Genomic DNA, 18,688 nt, shown 5'->3' on the forward strand with positions numbered 1-18,688 from the left:
GGCGAAATCATCGAAATCATGTATGATTTATGAAGTAAACAAACGTTTGTATGGTTCGTTTGAGAGTGTCGTCCATCCGTACTCCGTCATCAAAGCAAAGTGATGTTATTTGAGAGAGCCTTGCCTAATGCTCAGAGAGATTCTCAGCAACGACACATGGGAGTTTTAGCACACAAAAAAGAATGGGTGCAACACAATTCATATTGCACTAGCACGTCTCTTTCAAATTAAACGTGCTGTCTCCCGGCAGCGCGTGCTGCACCGAAAGAGTTTTGAGTCGCACCTTATCCCTGGTTCTCACATGCTAACTTGTCACTCTTTTTGTATAATGGGTATATTACTCCCTTCCTTCCACTCCTCCGGTAGCTATCATGTATCCCAAATCCTGGCTATCATTGGGTGCAGACAAATAGTCGACCAGTCCAAATAGTTCCATTCCAATTTCATCCTTTCTAGCTGCTTTGTTGTTCTTGAGCTGTTTGATAGCACCTTAACTTCACCTATTGTAGGAGTTGGCACGTCTCCCTCATCCGCTGTACTGATGAAACCATTCCTCCTGCTGCCTTGGTCTTCCTCCTCTGCGCCATTCAGGTATTCATCATAGTACTGCTTCCACCTTTCAATCACCTCAGGTTCGTCCGTCAAGATACCAAGATTCTTATCCCGGCACATTTCGGCTCGCGGCACAAAGCCTTTGCGGGATGCATTGAGTTTCTTGTAGAACTTTCGTGTTTCCTGAGAACGATACAGCTGCTCCATCTCTTCCAGGCGTGCTTTTTATCTCGAAATAGATGGGTTTGCTGTCTTCGCTTCTGTTTGTATTGTTTCACGTTTTGATGGGTGCATTGCTGCAGCATAATCGCCTGCACTGCATTTTTCTCGTCCAAAACCGTCTGACAATTCCCGTCGAACTAATTGTTCCGTTGATTTCGAACCCAATGGCATTTACTGCTGGGTTGTTAGTGGCTGCTTAGAGACTACTCCAGCAGTCTGCTGGACTTTGCGCGTAATCAGTTGTCACTGAATCGTACACTGCCTCAAAATCAATAAACAGGTGGTAAGTCTGCAAGTTGTACCCCTAAAATTTATCTAAGATCATTCACATTCTGGTCCGTTGTCGACAAAGGACTCCTCGAGCGATCTCAGTCTGTTAAACAGGATACGCGACAATAGTTTGTACGTCGAATTCAGTAGGATATTCCGTCTGCAATTGACACACTCCAGTCTGTACCCTTTCTTGTAGAGTGGGCATATAAGGGCATTCAACCAGCTGGTTGACATTTCTTTGTCATTCCATACCTTCAAAACTTCAAAAGTACTCAATGGATGGACCGGGATCTCGTCACTCCCATCGTCTGTCAGTTCTTCAGCTCGCTGATAGCCTTTCTAACCTCTCATATGGTCGGTAGGTCCACAGCTCGATCGTTATCATCAATGTTCTAGCTACATTTCCATTCCGCCGTTCCACAACTGATGAAAATGCCCCTTCCACCAAGTGCTAGGTCCACTGCGCCGTTTTGTAGGTCAGTAAATTTCCTTTTCGATTATTGGACATGGCGGCCATACAATCTTCGCATATCATTTCGGTTCATGCTATCTTGGGCTTCAGCTATCATGCTTTCTTCGTGCTGCCTTTTGTTTATGCCGTGGATTCGCTTTTCTTCAGATCTTGCTACTGTGTACCGCTCTCTGTTCTGTCGGGTACCGGCCACATGCATACAAACATTAGATTTTGAAACACAACGTTCTGTTATTCCTGGAACTCATGAAGCAGGATAACTGTACCTGAATTTCAGTAACAACGAGATAATGATTGCCATTCCTTTAGCAGCAGGTTCAAAGCCGCAGGCCATTATCATCGGTAACGGAATGGAGGCTTTCCGTTCTAATGACGGGTCTGAAGAAATATTCTTTCCCGATCTGCGCATTTGCATCGCCGATGACTTTCTTGACATCTTGTTTGGGCACTCTCTTTAGGCCTTATCTAGGCACATCCTTTGTGTTATCTGGTATATCGTTCTTTGGCGCATATATGCTGATCAGGATGTAGTTGAAGAACTTGCCCTTTATTCTCGACACACAGATACGGTCGCTTACCGGTTTCCGACGAATAACTCGCTTTATCTGCTTCCCAAACACTATAAAGTCAACTCCAATTTCCGCTGTGTCGCCGCCGCTGTAGTAGATGTGGTACTTAAATGAAGTGTTGGCGATGGGATCCACCACTCGGAATTCACGTTCTCCGGTTTTCGACCAGCGTAATTCCTGGATAGTACCCACGTCCACGTTAACACTCCACAGTTCACGAGCCAGGAGTTGGGTTCATTCAAAGTTCTCACGTTCCGAGTTCGGACGTTTCAACCGTGCTTTACAGGGTCTGTACCGTGAAATCAATTTGTTTGTTCTACTTTTACCTTTCTTGGTTGGCGAAGAGTCTTCGATAGGTCACCTAACCAAGATTGCGCTACAGTAGCAATTTGTCTTATGATAATAAAAAAATCCCTAAAAAATTCTGCAAATACTGAAGATATTCATTAAATGGCATTAGCTGAATTTCGCCATTTCCTGCAATTTCAAAAATATAAGGCCATATGAGGACATTGAAAATCTTACGGAGTAACGTATACCATATTTTTGCAATTTCTGAAAATTGATGCGTAACTCATTACGTATCTCAATCTCGAATTAATTACGTAATGAAAAAACGTTGAGTAAGACGTCGTCCAAAAATTACGTAACGCTTGATGGGATTGAAGAGGGAGGCACAAGCGTGCAGGAAATTAGGACAGTTTATAACGGTGCGATCAAGCTTATTATAATGAGAAATAGAAAAAAAACGACTTTATACGTTAATGATTCCACCACTGTTAATCTGTTGAATAAGCTCAAACTGGCTCAAATTTACCCCATGTAACGCAACCAAATTGACCTGACAGTGCATTTTTCCTGTGCCATCTCAATTCCAAAGCTTCCAGGATATGCGTGACAGCAAACTGATGTCAGAGAAGTTCACTTTTTTCCACGTTCGATTGCCTACAGGGGGACCTCTCGCGTCCAGTACACGACATCAAGAGCAACAACATCGTACTCGGCTATCGTCAACCTCGCCCAGCTAGCTTCCCGTATGTTTGCAGTTGCAATTTTATATATTAACATGCATCTATGCACTCGAACCGATGGCGATATCCTTCCCTCGTCCTGAACATGTCCGCTGTAAGCAACAACGTTGGCATCCATATCCCAGAAGGTAGGGAACGGGACTATAGTCAGTGAGCTGTTGTGGTTTTGGGGCCAATTGGGCCCAACCCAAATGCGGATCATCAAGAATCACCACCGGAATCCATCGCATCAGCAGAGGCATCATCACGAGGCACGGGAGCAATTGCAGTGTGACGACGAGGTCGAGGTCGACGATGATGGGAAATTCGCGGGTCAAGCTTGGCAGGTCGCATTTTTACCATCCGAGTAAGGGCAGGGCTGGCAGCGACTGAGTGGCTTGAACATAGGAATTTTAGAGATCAATGGTCCGAAAGTTTTGGTCCTGTTGGAATTCACAGGATTTCCCCGAAGTATCGTAAGATGGTTCCGGGAAGAAAAGGGTCTGAGGCCAAGGATAATGTATGTGCATTCTGTACACAGCTTGAGCAAATCAGCGGGAATTTCTCATCTACAGCTGATTTAGTGAAATTCTTCTAAGTATTCTTTGAAACATCGCTGGAAGAATATCTGGAGATAGATGAATCTCAAAAAGAACTCCTGGACAGATCCCTGTAGAAGTCCCTGAAAATATTGCAGATGAAATCTCTGGAGAAATCACTTGATAATTCCTGAAACTTTTCTTGGAGAATTCTGACTCGAAATTTTCTAAGAACCTGTTGAATTGTCGTGTTATAATATTTGAAAGTAGAACTCTGCATCAAAATTAATTGTTAGGCGGATAAGGAAGAATGAGACTGTAGATATCATTCTGGATAAAATACAGAGTTTAAAGAGCTCCCATTAAAAATAAGACTTTTAAGAAACATGCACTGAAATTGTGACCAAGCCTCTGAACAGAGATATACTACCAGCCCTGCGAGTGCGTATCATCACTTTAGGAGAGGGGATGCACCTCATGCAGTTCTCTACATCGATAGATACAGTTCACTAGAGTGCACTCTGGTCCGGGTCCTTTTTTTTTCTCCTGATGCATAGCAATGGAGAAGTGAATTAAGTGGGAATTTTCACTTTATTTCTGTCGTGATTGCAGTGTTTGCTTGCTGTGCATTTATCCGGTCAATGGGGGAGGGGAAGTGAGTGTGATCCATTGCACGAAAAAAAAAAACATGTTTGGCGGATCAGGCATGTTTGTCGCTCGCGTTTGATGCTGGTCAACAACGGGCGACGAAAAAAAAGTGGATGGTGCACAATTCTGACCGCGAATGGAACGCCAATACCCTTTGCCCACTTCAAATTGGGAAGAGCACTTTTTTTGTTCAATTTCATGACAATTGATTTTTCATGCAATTCGATCCTATAATTCTTTCAGTGGATTATGATCCGTATCAATTACAGCAAATTATGCCCTTTTTATTGGATTTTTGTGGGGGAGCAAGAATTATTTGTGGCTTCCTTTTGATTGGGTGGCAGTAGGGATAAATGATGTGGGAAATTTTAAAAAATTAACGTGAAAGGATGGAAGGATTCTAACGTAACTTTTTTTATTTACATTAATAATTTTTAGATGGTACATCTTCTTTTTATCTTTGACGTTACGTGCAAACTGGTATAGAATCCGCTTATCAATTTAGTGTTCTATGAGAAAATCCAGAGATATAATTTACTTTCTTTGTCAATTGGCCATTTGGAAAGTCGAGAAAATTTCCAACTATAGAAGATCCTTGGTTCGGGTTTCAGTTTTGATGAATAGCTGAAAGTTGATTTAAACGTGGCTATTTAAGTCTTGGTATTGATATTGTCATGAAATCATGACATTAGTTCACGTATCATGAGAGTAACAACATCAGCAGCTAACAACTACCGTGACCGCCCCTTACTTTGCGCACTTTCACCAAAATTCATCAAAATTTAGTGATATACTTAAATTTTCAATCAATATTTATTTTTCGTATATTGCTACAATAGTAATAAAAAATACACGAAGAAAAGAGATGAACAATTAATCAAAAATACGAAAAATCCGTACAAATAAGGGAGAGGGATCGATAATCCTAAATTTTACGCGATGCACTTGATGGATGAACCCTTATGCCGTAGACAAACAGACGTAACACTCTAATTATTTTCATCACACAGTTGAATAACGCCCAATTCTAATATTTGGTAGTTGTCCGACTGGCCACTCGTGGCGCTCGCATCACTTTTGTTCGAGTTTGACGTTTGCTCACTACCGCCACCTAGTTCACGGTTGGCCAAATGAAGTACAGTACTGACCCGATTTTGTCAGCCCCCATTTTTGTCTGCCCCCGATTATGTCTGTAATATTGCTACAAGAAACTTCTTTAACCGTTAGAAAAACAAATGGAACAATTCTCTATGCCACTTCTGAATTAATCAATGGATGGTTTTTAAAAATACCTATAATCCTGTATATGTACAAACATGTTTAGAGTAGATAACGACGATTTTTTGATTTTTTTTTTGTAGAATTGTTGAAGAATTTCCAGCGAAATATTTGATGAGAAACTTTATCGATGAAACTGCGATGAAACATTTGGTCAGTTTAGTGTACTTCAATCAATTTGTTCTACATTAAAACCTCCATGAGTCGATGTTCCTTGACTCGATATCGACTCATGAAACCGTACAAAAAAAAAAATAAAAAATTCATGGTTACTATGATGACCCCCTCAAAAAGCTTTCCAAGGGATTTGTTTCCACGACTCGATATTTCCATGAGTCGATGGTCCCTTGAGATATCGACTCATGGAGGCTTTACTGTATAATTGATTTAAAAAGGATATTCGTATTTTTTTTAAATACGAACGATAACAAAAGCTGATTCAGTGAATAATCCTAAAGACAGAACTGCTAGTAGGGTTTTTAAAGACTTGGCCTCTCTCCTAATACAAGTCTCTATTTTTATTCCAAGGTTTTTAAAGTATATATTTTAATCGAAATGGTGTCTTGAATCTCTTTCTGCCTTATTCTGCTTGCATTGAATTTTGATGCAAACTTGTACAAACTCCATAGAAACCTTCAGATACTATAACGGGATCAATTGGCTGTACAAGAATTTCGACTCAAATTACCCGAGTAAAAGCTTCAGGAATAATCATAGTGATTTTTTTGGCGTAGTTTGGTTGATTTAAACACAGTCCTGTAGTTGCCAAACTTGGCAGCTTCAAAGCAGTAAATATATTTGATTAATTAAAACACTATTAGTCTATATAGTGGCAGATAACTTAAATTTCTGTGTGCTTTATGTTTTTAACCTAATTTTATTATACTAGTTTAGCTACAGTTAACTCTCCCTTACTCGATATTTCGTATCTCGATATCTAGTAAAAGTTCGTTTTCATGGCTACCTCGATGGTCCCTTGGATCGCATTAGCACTGGTTTTGTGTTCTATAACTCGATACCTTCCTAACTCGATGGTCCCTTCAATATCGAGTAAGGACCGTTGACTGTATTTCTCCTTGCTACAGAGAAGGGGCCCAGATAGCCGTAGCGGTAAACGCGCAGCTATTCAGCAAGACCAAGCTGAGGGTCGTGGGTTCGAATCCCACCGGTCGAGGATCTTTTCGGGTTGGAAATTTTCTCGACTTCCCAGGGCATAGAGTATCTTCGTACCTGCCACACGATATACACATGCAAAAATGGTCATTGGCATAGTAAGCTCTCAGTTAATAACTGTGGAAGTGCTCATAAGAACACTAAGCTGAGAAGCAGGCTCTGTCCCAGTGGGGACGTAACGCCAGAAAGAAGAAGAACAGAGAACTCATATGGTGTACATAATGCGTACCCAACGGAATGCAAACTAACTGCGAATGCATTATCTGGTCAATACTACTGACAAAATGTTTCACTTCTAAACTATCCTCAACTAAATACAATGAACGATTCAGCTAATGGTTGTGTAGTGTATATGTTCCACCATGTAGAGATAGCTGAATTCGATTGCTTCACCACTTCTATCTATTACGCACATTGTTTGCGGCAACAATTTTATTTAGAAAACTTTCAGGGTGTCCTAAAGGGATCTATCCAGAAATCCTTGTAGAGATTTCTCTACCAAATCTTCTAGATTTTTCAAAGGATACTTAGAAGAATCACCCCAGAATAAGTTCCAGGAAATCCTTAAGAACTCCAAAGCAACTTTTTCCAGTAGTTTTCTCAGGTATACCTCTATTTTTGACCAAAACTATCATGGAATTTCCACCAGATATTTTTCCACTTGTCCTTCAACTGAATTCTTCAATTGTTACTCTAGGCAATATTCCAAATATATTACAGAATTACTTCCGGAAAAATCCACAAAGGTTTATTCCAAAAAAATTCAGCATACCCTGCAAGAATTCCTTTATCTGTTTCTGTGGAGTCCTTCAAAAAATCATCCACGTTTTCTCCCAGAAATCCAAAATGCCTTGAGAGGTTCGTCAAATAAATATTTTTTCCAGCATTTCATACAAGATTTACTCCTTTACCAAACCAAATAATTCCACGAATTTCTACAGAGATCCTGTCCAATGTTTTTAGAAAAATTTCTTCATAAAGCCCTGCGGAATACTATCCTGAGATTCGATTGCTTTTTATTTTCTAATTATCTAAGAAATCTTCTAAAACCTCCTCAGGAGCCCAGGAGCTATTTCAGAGATCCTTGTTTATTACACATGATTTTAAAACTTACCCAAGTTTTATCAGCAGTAACTCTATGATTTTTGTTTTTAAATAGTTCACGGATTTTTTTAGAAAAAAAACCTTTGCATTTCCCTGGAAACATATCTGGAAGAATTCCTGATAAAAAAAAACTTTCAAGACATACATGGACAAATCTCTGTAGAAGGAACCCCTGGAACAATTGCTGAAGGAGTCTTTAAAGAAATCCATAGTTGGAATCTTACAAAAATCCTGAAAGAAATCCTTAGAAATTTCTTTTGGAGGATGCCCAAGCAAATCGATGGATAACACATTTGGAGGAGTTAGGACTTTCTAGAAACATTTCTTAAAGAATTTGTGGAGGAATTCAGATGTTTTCTTAAATAATCATAAAACAAATTTTTATGTTTATTTAAGAAATCATCTGAATTCCTCCACAAATTCTGGTGGTTTCTGAACAGTATACCAGGCTGGAACGTGAAGCAGGTCGGGTTGGTTTGAAGGTAAATACGTCGAAGACGAAATATCTTCTGGCTGGAGGAACCAGGCGTGATAGAGCTCACATTGGCAAACGCGTGATGATCGACGGAAATTCAAAAATAAAAGTCTTAGATTTTATAAAAATAGCTGATTTATTGCAATAAAAAAAAACAAATTCCTTTCTTCTGGCTCCTATTAGGTTTCGTTTTGTTTTCTTGATTCCTGTTTGGTCACTTTTCGGCCTCTTTTTTGGTTCCTTTCAGGTCTGTTCTTTCTGGCAAGAGATCTTCAATTCCCTATGTTTAAGGCAATCAGTCGCTACCAGCCCTGTGAAGACGTAAAGCTTACTTAGTCTGACGGGTTAGAAACAAAAGGGTGTCAATGACAAAAATCTAGTTTGAAGAAAATCTTCTTTGAAGTTTTTTCCAGCAATTCTTCAATTGAAAATAACGCTTATGAACGCTTGTAAACAGTATGCAGTATAAAATTCTATAAAATTTCCTCAACTCAAATCAAAACCGACCAAAATGTCACTTACACTTTTTTTTGCGTTTGAGCCCCTCACGATACTTTTAATTTCTAGTCCAGGGTAATTTTTTTCTCCTAGTTTGACTGTGTACAAAATATTTGCCAACGTTCGTCCTACCCATGGCTTCAAACGTAAACGCGCCTTTGTCTACAGACTATAGGATGTTGATGTGAGAAGTTGATGTCAGACGCCTTTTCACCTCGCGGGTACCATGATTATTGCATCAATCTATTCAGTTTCGCCATAAAACTATGTCATTGTCGTGCAACGCCGAGTGGATCTCCACAGACTTGTACGCTTCCTTGTGATTCATAAATAATTGGTGAGTCTGCAAGTTGTATCTCTGGAACTAATTAAAAAATTGTCACGGAGTAGGGAAGGTGTACCGGTATTCGCCATGTACCAGTTATTCGCCACCCCAGATTTAATACCGTTTTACTATATATATGGTTGACAATTGTTTAGTGTTCGTTAAATTGCTTTATGATGATACGGAAACATTCTTGGAAACCGCAAAATTTTCTCAGAAAATATAGAAAAAAATCATTTTCCTTAAAAGTTTTGCTCCTTTGCACCTATTTTTCGCCACCTGTTCCTGATTCGCCACCCTCCATAAGAAATCTATGTAGGGTAGAAGTACCAATTATGGCTATAGTTCCAAATATGGCAATAATGGGAACAAAAAGAGATTTTTCTCATTGTTTTAATAGAATATAACGGCTAATATTCACAGGAACGCTAAACCTATTTGTTTTTGATGATAACTAAGCCTTGATAAGAACATTCGTGCAATAAGCTTTGAAAAATGAACATTTGAAAAATTTGCCTCACACATATGTCACCTTCTTAGCAGTTCGCTAAGGAACACCCGTCACGAAATTTATGTTTTCATCCGGTAAAACTACTTCAACCGATAAATGTATGTTGCCTAGTGAGAACAAATGAACAAATTTAGCTGGTGAGCAACTAAATCTACTATTTAAAGTTGGAAATCGTGTTATTTCTACTATGTCGATAACTGGTACAAAGAGTGTATGAGAGCCCAATTATGGCGATACTCTGGAGACGGTTTGTTTACATTTTTTGATCAGTAAAATAAATGAAATGAAGCTATTTTACGGGTGACTTCCACGACGGGACGGTTCGGTAAGGCATTATATTCATGATTTGTACTCAATTACATAGATTTTTCAATCACACGTTCGAAAACGTTCACAAGCGGAAGATGCTAATTTCATGGTATAGAGGAGTTTTCAGCGATACTCGATTTTTGAATTTTCGCTCTTTTTTCGTTAAAATTAGGCGCTGGAAAGGTAATGTGAGTTCATTAATGCTGTTTTGTATCATAATTTCCATTTTCACTACATTTTGACTCCTTTTCGAAAATTCATTTCCTCCCATGAACCCATTGCAATAAATAGATTTAACATCTATTTAACACAATTTTTTTGGAAACATTTATGAGCAATCACTTCATTACTTATTAGCGTTGCATTATCATTCGCTCTGGATGATGTTTGACTTCATTTCGTGCAAATATTCGATAGTTCATAATTGGTACACTTTCATGTCGAATGATAGGAACGCTATTGCCATAATTGGTACAAAGACAACGCTTTTTAAAACCAATTTTTAGAAGCTTTAAGGTAATTTCGTACTAAAACTGTTTAATTCAACTGATTCGCAAGGCTTCAAACTAGTAATTAACATCAACAAGTCATGCTTACGTTTTAGAAACGCGGTTAAAATTTGATTTTTATCCATACTGTTGACATATTGCATCCATAATTGGTACACCTACCCTAAGTGGCGAATTCAGGAACGGAAATTAAAATCGTGGCGAATACTGGTGCAAGTGGTCTGATTAGTTTTCATATTTTCCCTGCTGAGCATGGATTGAAAGCTTTCGTTTGATGTATTGACAGTAACCAAAGGTCTTTTGATTCATAAATAAACAATATTTTTCTTTAGGGTGGCCAAAACTGGTACACTTACCCTAAACATTTGATTCATCTTCGATCGGCCCTCACGAAAATCAGCATTACGCTTCATCTTCTTTGCATTACTTCCTCACTGGGACAAAGCCACCTTTTTGCTATCTTTGCCAAAGTTCCATTTTAGCATTCGTATTCGTATATGTGATACTCTATGCCCAGGGAAGTCAGGGAAATTTCCATTACGAAAAGATCCTGGACCGACCGGGATTCGAACCCAGACACCTTCAGCATGGCTTTGCTTTCTAGCCATGGACTTCAACTATTCGGCTAATAAAGGCCCATTACGCTATAACACAAAATTGAGTACGATTTACACAAAATCTAATTGTAGATTAACACAAAATTTGAAAAATCACTCCTGGTTTCTCCTTCTTTTTCTTACATTTTATGGCATGAGATAATTGACAATATCGAGGACAAACTACGGCATGAATGATCCCGTGAAAAGTATGTGTCGTGGTTTTGTTGCCTGTTTCGAGGGCTTTGAATTTGGTTTAAGTAGAAATAGATTAAGGGCCGATTTCTTCACCATGGCTTAAGCCGTAAACCACGCTTACCCATATAGTTAAACTAGGTTTAAGGCCTAAGCGGTGGTGAAGAAATCGCTTATAAGACAAAATTTTTTGAGTGTGCTTTCTGTGTAATGTTAGATCTTTGTGTTTTATAATCTAAGTTTTGTCATTTGGGAGTTTAAAACCTGTTGACGTACAAAAATATAAATAAATAAATAAATAAATATCTGGCAACTGTTAGTACTTTTATTGTCTTTAAAAATGAGTCAAAAACAGAAATTGGGTACAGACACAAGTAACATTAGTAGCTGAACAACAGTTTCTTCAGCTGAATTAAGCGTTAGAGCGGTTTGTTCAATTCTAAGTCAACTAAAATGTTTGTTGGGGGACTAGTTGGGTACTTCCATGACTGTTCATTTATTTAGAAGCACTTCAGTACGACAAATATTGTGACCAATTATGATATCAGTAGCTATCAAAAGACCTTCCTACTGGAGTCGATAGAAAGTATCAAAGTCCTGCTCACTACTTTTTTAATACTATAACGGATCAAATTTTTCATCTAGATATGTCTTTATATTTAAAAAAAAACTGTTGAAAATCATTATTGTCGGTTTTGCTTATGGTTCGCAAGGGGTCCACTTAACAAAAATTGTTCGATTCCCGGATTTTTCCCGGTTACTTAAAACATCTAACTGAAGTCAAAATGATCCTGGGACTTGATTGTTTTAGTTCTGGGTTACTTAATCACGGGATTCTAAAACAGTTTAAATGAAAAATGTTTTGCCAAAAAAAAAAATAAACCATTTGTTGAAACATCTAAAACACCATTCATCCACTAGAATTCATAGGACGTTCAGAGAGATATTAGAATTCTATAAACAAATTTCTGCTCTGTATATCTAAATTTAGACTACATTTTCACAAAAGGATCAATCCATTACCATATGCCTAGAAGTTTTGATTCATAACTGAATCAGAGATAAGACGATGCCGAAAGAAACGCCAAAACAAATGCTTTTACTATTCGTAAACCATTCGCTTAACTCTTAGCTTAGCTTAGCTTAGACTGACTACACATATCAATGGTTGCTATTCCGTGATTGACCGAAGTCAGTGAAAATGCACAAAGAATCAACTAGAAGTTCGGCTGGGATTGGCCATAATCTTCTTCAGTGTGCATAATTCAGTGCCTCTATTTATACAGGGTCAATAACGGCGCCGGCCACGTCCTTGCAGTCAGGTGGGATTGGGGGAAGGAATGTTAGTGTGTAACCTTTGCTATTTGGAGACCGTGTTTGCCTCTGCATCTCCGCAAAGGTTACTGGGAGGGATGTTTGTTAATGGGGAGGATCGTTGGGTCACAGGATTCACTTTGATAAGCGATTAGACCATGATAAACGATTATTTGTGAGATATAAACATACTTAGAAATATAAAATTTTCGATTGACATGAAAAAATTTTCAAGTATGAGAAAATAATGCCGTTACTTGAAGTGACGAACCATTCAAAGTTTGTTGAACAAATAGCTAAAAGCAACATTCCTACAGGATATTTTACCCAATTTGAAAAAAAAAAAAAATATCGATTGGCTAGACCATCACATAATATTCTTATGCCGACACTTACAGGGGCGAACCATTCAAAGTTTTTTGAATAAAATGAACGTTTTGCAAGTCTACACTTCTAGCACAGACCAAACCATTCAAAGCATTTTTTTATGTATAAAAATAAAGGAGTGAGTGATTTTATATAAAAAATATAAAACAATAAAGTTATGAATTAGAGTTTATGCCGACACTTACAGTGACGAACCATTCATAGTTTGTAGAAAAATCATATTTATGTAACGATTAAATGTGCGGTCACACATATTTTATAGACTTGAAAAAAAAGCATGAAACGAGCTCACCGATTGATCCTTCATCCTTGATTGAGCAGCCACAATCCACTTTCATCTTCACTCGTGTGCTCGGCCATATAAAAGCACTCAGAAAAGAACGCGTCACCGGAGAGGAAAAAAAACTGACGACTTCTCGTACTTTCTCGATGCACTGTTCGGACTTTCTCGACGCACTGCCCGGCAGAAAAGAACGCGTCACCCGAGAGGGAAAAATAATGACGATTTCTCGGGCTTTCTCGACGCACTGCCCGGCAGAAAAGAACGCGTCACCCGAGAGGGAAAACACTGACGACTTCTCGGACTTTCTCGATGCACTGCCCGGCAGAAAAGAACGCGTCACCCGAGAGGGAAAAATCTGACGACTTCTCGGGCGTTCTCGATGCACTGTTCGGACTTTCTCGACGCACTGCCCGGCAGAAAAGAACGCGTCACCCGAGAGGGAAAAATAATGACGATTTCTCGGGCTTTCTCGACGCACTGCCCGGCAGAAAAGAACGCGTCACCCGAGAGGGAAAACACTGACGACTTCTCGGACTTTCTCGATGCACTGCCCGGCAGAAAAGAACGCGTCACCCGAGAGGGAAAAATCTGACGACTTCTCGGGCGTTCTCGATGCACTGTTCGGACTTTCTCGACGCACTGCCCGGCAGAAAAGAACGCGTCACCCGAGAGGGAAAAAAACTGACGACTTCTCGGACGTTCTCGATGCACTGTTCGGACTTTCTCGACGCACTGCCCGGCAGAAAAAGAACGCGTCACCCGAGAGGGAAAAATCTGACGATTTCTCGGGCTTTCTCGACGCACTGCCCGGCAGAAAAGAACACGTCACCGAGAGGGAAAACACTGACGACTTCTCGGACTTTCTCGATGCACTGCCCGGCAGAAAAGAACGCGTCACCCGAGAGGGAAAAATCTGACGACTTCTCGGGCGTTCTCGATGCACTGTTCCTTCGTAAACCATTCGCTTAACTCGCAGATAAATTTCTGTTACAGTGCTCTGATCCATAATATGAGTCGAAAAAATCCATAATAAAACCTCATTGATCTGTGGATTGGACAGCGTTTGAAATTTCCATAGAAATCGATTCTTCTTCGTAAAAAAAATCGCTAATTTTTACGTGTATTTCCAAAAACAACTATATCGTGCAGTTCCAGGGATGTAATTTTGTTTTGTATAGCGTCACAATTATTTTTAATCACATTTTGTTCTTAAAAATGATCATTAGTTGATCCATAACTGTGGGATGACTGTATGCATTAGGCATAACCCATGACTGGTTTTTTGAGAAATTCTTAATCATGAGTTTCACAATGTTGAATTCAAGGATATTTATAGCAGAAACAATATCTCCAAATACTTTTTATTTTTCTCCTATGGAGCTGACCTGATACTTTTGACATAAATCCGAAATTGCATCTTCCAATCATCCTATCAAACATTTGGCCAAGTCAAGAGGTTAACAAAGATCAGGCCAAATATCTCGCTGTTTATTTATCTATCGAAGATCTTGTCAAGAATTCATGAAAAATCTTACAAGAAATTTGTTGGGTATGGTTGGAAATATACGTGGTAAATATACATAAATCCATAGAAAATCTCTTCAGAAGAATTTCGTCATAGATCAAGAACTAATCTAACTAGTGATGCAGACTCCAAGATCTGGTACTATCCATACACCAAATATCCTCCAAATGAAATTCTTAATGAATCGTCCAGGATATCAGTGCCGCAAAGTGCGCGGCACAATCGCATTGCCAATTAAGCGCATTTGAAATAAAATTTTAGGAGCTCAAATAAATTGTTAACGTTTGCCCGTACTGCTGCCTGTATATAATAGTAAACCATAACTATTGCATAATAAATTATCATTATCAACAATTTTCAATTTCTCAGATATTTTCAAAGCTGCGCTGAATGACGGCACTTTACGACATATTTCCCAAGAATAATGCCAATGAGTTTGTATCACCTCTTTGAATCTACTAAGAATTTCAAGCAATATCACTCAAGGATCTTTTTAGGACCCACTTAAAACCTTATAAGCAATCTGCAAATAAACTTTATAGTGATCTCTCAGAAAAAACATTCAAATAACTAGTCAATTATCGATTCGATCTCCGTTAAGATTTGCCACGAATTTAAATGAAAATCTAGCAACCATCTCGCTAAGAACCTTCACATGAATCTTGAAGTACCCATCATTTTTTAAAGATCTGATTCGTTAACTATCTCTCTACCAGCTCATCAAAAGTTAGTCATGATGCGAAGTACACGTGACAGGTAGGAATTCTACCTTCTAAAAAAAAAAACAAATCTAGTTTAGCCCATAGTGCTTGAAATTTAAACAAACCGGTAGTCTTATGTTTAAAATATTTATTTAACGGTTTGGTCTCCAAATTACCGGGTATTTCCCGTAATTTCCCCGGTCATTTGTGGTTACCAGGGTTTTCCCTTTTTTCCCGGATGGATGGATACCCTGGACACCATGAAGGTCTATCCAAAATAAAGGTCTGTCCAAAGTAAACACAGCAAATATTTTAAATATTCACATGTCCTATGTAACATTAGAGATTTTTCCTGAAAAAGCTTCATGGATTTTTCCAGTAAATCCACTGGATACGTTTAAGAATGGAATTACGAATTCTTCAAGGGATTGATCGAGGAACATCATTATAAGTTTCACCAGGGGTTCCTCCGAGATTTTCTGAAAGCCTTCTCCCAAGAACTTGTTCTCCGGACTCCCTTACATGACTAAGATTTGTCTTTAATTTTCATAAAACTTAGGAAACACGCTGCTTGAACATAACTTGAATGACATAATATTTGAAAATTTTCACGAGAACGAGCAAATGAATCTACAGACTTTTGAAGAAATTTTGAATCTTTTGGCCTACTCAGTCCGTTTTTTGCACAAGTTTCTTTGGATTAAGAATTTTAAACGAGAATTAACCTAGGACAGGACGTGACAGCTCGTCCAAGACTGCCCCGTTGTTTTTCAGCCGATAACCTTGACGATACAAGAGCCAGTGCCACCAGTATCTTTATTAAGCAAATCTTGTAAACAAATTCAAATATTGAGGCTAACAATTTTATTGTTTCTTGCACGCTTCATTCATTTAGTGCAATTGAGGATGTTTTTTTTTGGAAATCAGGTTAACATTCAAAACCAGAGATATTTTTCAAAAATATTGACACAATTTCAATTTAATTGCTCTCAATTATTCACGTATTTATGATTTTAGCAATGTCGGATCACATGCGGTAAACTTAACATCGGATATAAATAGAATTTAAAACAAGAAGATTTCATGAAATTTTTTTTAACTTTTGATAAACATTTTAATGTACGAACTAGCAACACGGCCGGGCTAGCAACAAAGTGCCCTGTTGCAATCCAACTCAACGATGTGAAAGTAGGCCTTTGCCAAAAACGACCAATGAGAAGTTTTTTTTTTTTTTTTACGGACAATTGGTTTCGTTTTTGTACTTTGACCTGACAATAGAAATATTAGTAATAGAACGCTAGTGGCGATGTTGTCACAAAACAGGATTAATTTAATTAATTTAATTAATTTAACTGTACTTTTTCAATGTTTATCCAATGCCATGGATGATTTTTTATGTTTTTGAAAATTTGTTTGACACTTTGAGGCCCGGTACTCACGCTGTCAGCACGTGGCAAACTAGATGTTGGTAACACGAACAGCAGCAACATTAGCGTTCTTAGGTTAATGCTTTTACTGACCTGACACGTCTTGTCTTAGGAACAAACTAATAGATTTCTAAGAGAGTTATAAGACTTACCTTTAGATTCAAGAAAATATCAATATTCAAGCAGACTTCATGCGGTTTCTTAGCTTACAAATACAGACGATTACCTTTTATTCTTGACAGTCATTTGACTGTCCTATATGAACAAAACTGGATAATTTTAATGATCAAATTTTCCAAAACCAATGAATAAATACCTAATCAAAACTATTCACTATTCGCATGAGGCTTTTGTGACCCCGCGAATAACAGTCAGGGTATTACTGGCGTATAATCAATAACGTGCATAACGCATAAAAATGTTATGTGTTTTGTTCAACATTTAGAAACCCAGTGGGGAAAAAAATTAATTGAAATTCATACAAAGAGCGTTATGAAATTTGTGAATGGGTCCAAATGATCAAATGTTATTCGGCCTAACGGCATTCGGCCTAACGACCTGCATCCCCTGCAAATGTTCTGTTTTCCGAAACTGGATGGAGCCGTTAGAATCTAACGATTGTACGATACGTACTATCAAATCAAAGACTACATTGCAACTTTATGATTTCCACAGACCATTGTCTGTGACTATGCTGTTGCTTCCGGTGCTCACCAGCAGGTGTCGCCCTCAAAATTGCATACAACATTGCTTGAAATGATCGTTGCATCAGAACATGTCGCACGAAACCGTGATACATGTTGCAAATAATATTGGAAAAAGAAACATTTAACACTTTGTTTTAACATAAATCAATCCTGTAGCATAGCGATTAAAATTGTTTGGCCATTTATGTTATCATAAACCGCAACTGCTGACATTGAATTTATTCAAGGACAGCCTATGACGGCATGATTCCGGTGGGGATATGCAGTTCCCTATCCCTTAATATACGTCTCCCGTCAAGCCAAAACAAGAATATTCGCTAGAAACACATTCCAAGTGACTTACCGGCATAAACTCGACGCTTCCTCACGATCAGCAGTTGGAATTCCTCTTCCTGTCAACAGAAATCACCGACGCACAAGTAAATTCAGCACAAATCACTACACTAATCGAAGAACTAGTCCGAAATGCACGCTTAAACTTGCAAAATTCCAGAACGACGCCAAAACACCTGTTGACATCACTCGCTGTCCGCAGAGCACATAGCACACTAACCACCAACCAAAGTCAGTACGGGATGGAGGAAAAAACTAGCCCGAGAAGAAGTAAAACGTCAAATAGTCGTGTGGACGACGTCGCCGCGCCTCTGCTACTGCTTGCTTCCACTGACTGCGCTTATTCCCTCCCATCACCCATCCAGAAGACCCATCCTCAGCGCATCAAGCAAATAAGCAGCAGAACAGCGCAGGGCTGGTTGCACCAGAGAGTCTAAAGAGAGGAACTTCATGGATCACATGCTTAAAAAGGGGCCTTCCTTAGCCTAGTGGTTAGAGTCCGTGGCTACAAAGCAAAATCATGTTGAAGCTATCTGGGATCGATTCCCGGTTGGTCCAAGATCTTTTCGTAATGAAAATTTCCTTGACTTCCCTGGGCAAAGAGTATCATCGTACTAGCAATGGTAGGCTGCCACACGATTTACAAAATGGCAACTTTGACAAAGAAAGCTCTCAGTTAATAAATGTGGAAGTGCTCATTGAACACTAAGCTGAGAAGCAGGCTCTTTCACAGTAGCGACGTAATGCCAAGAA

The 18,688-nt window shown here is 38.8% G+C and overlaps 1 protein-coding gene across 1 annotated transcript in view; it reads right to left on the bottom strand.

The window, feature by feature from the left end:
* Positions 1-18,220, bottom strand: part of LOC5579995 (protein bric-a-brac 2) — a 122,302-nt gene extending 104,082 nt beyond the window's left edge. Inside the window, exon 1 of the mRNA XM_001660210.2 lies at positions 17,946-18,220. The gene's annotated coding sequence lies outside the window, so the exon portion shown is untranslated. The remainder of the gene's footprint in view (positions 1-17,945) is intronic.
* Between the last annotated feature and the right edge of the window lie 468 nt (positions 18,221-18,688).

The sequence above is a fragment of the Aedes aegypti genome, chromosome 2, assembly GCF_002204515.2.
Source record: "Aedes aegypti strain LVP_AGWG chromosome 2, AaegL5.0 Primary Assembly, whole genome shotgun sequence".
Lineage (NCBI taxonomy): Eukaryota > Metazoa > Arthropoda > Insecta > Diptera > Culicidae > Aedes > Aedes aegypti.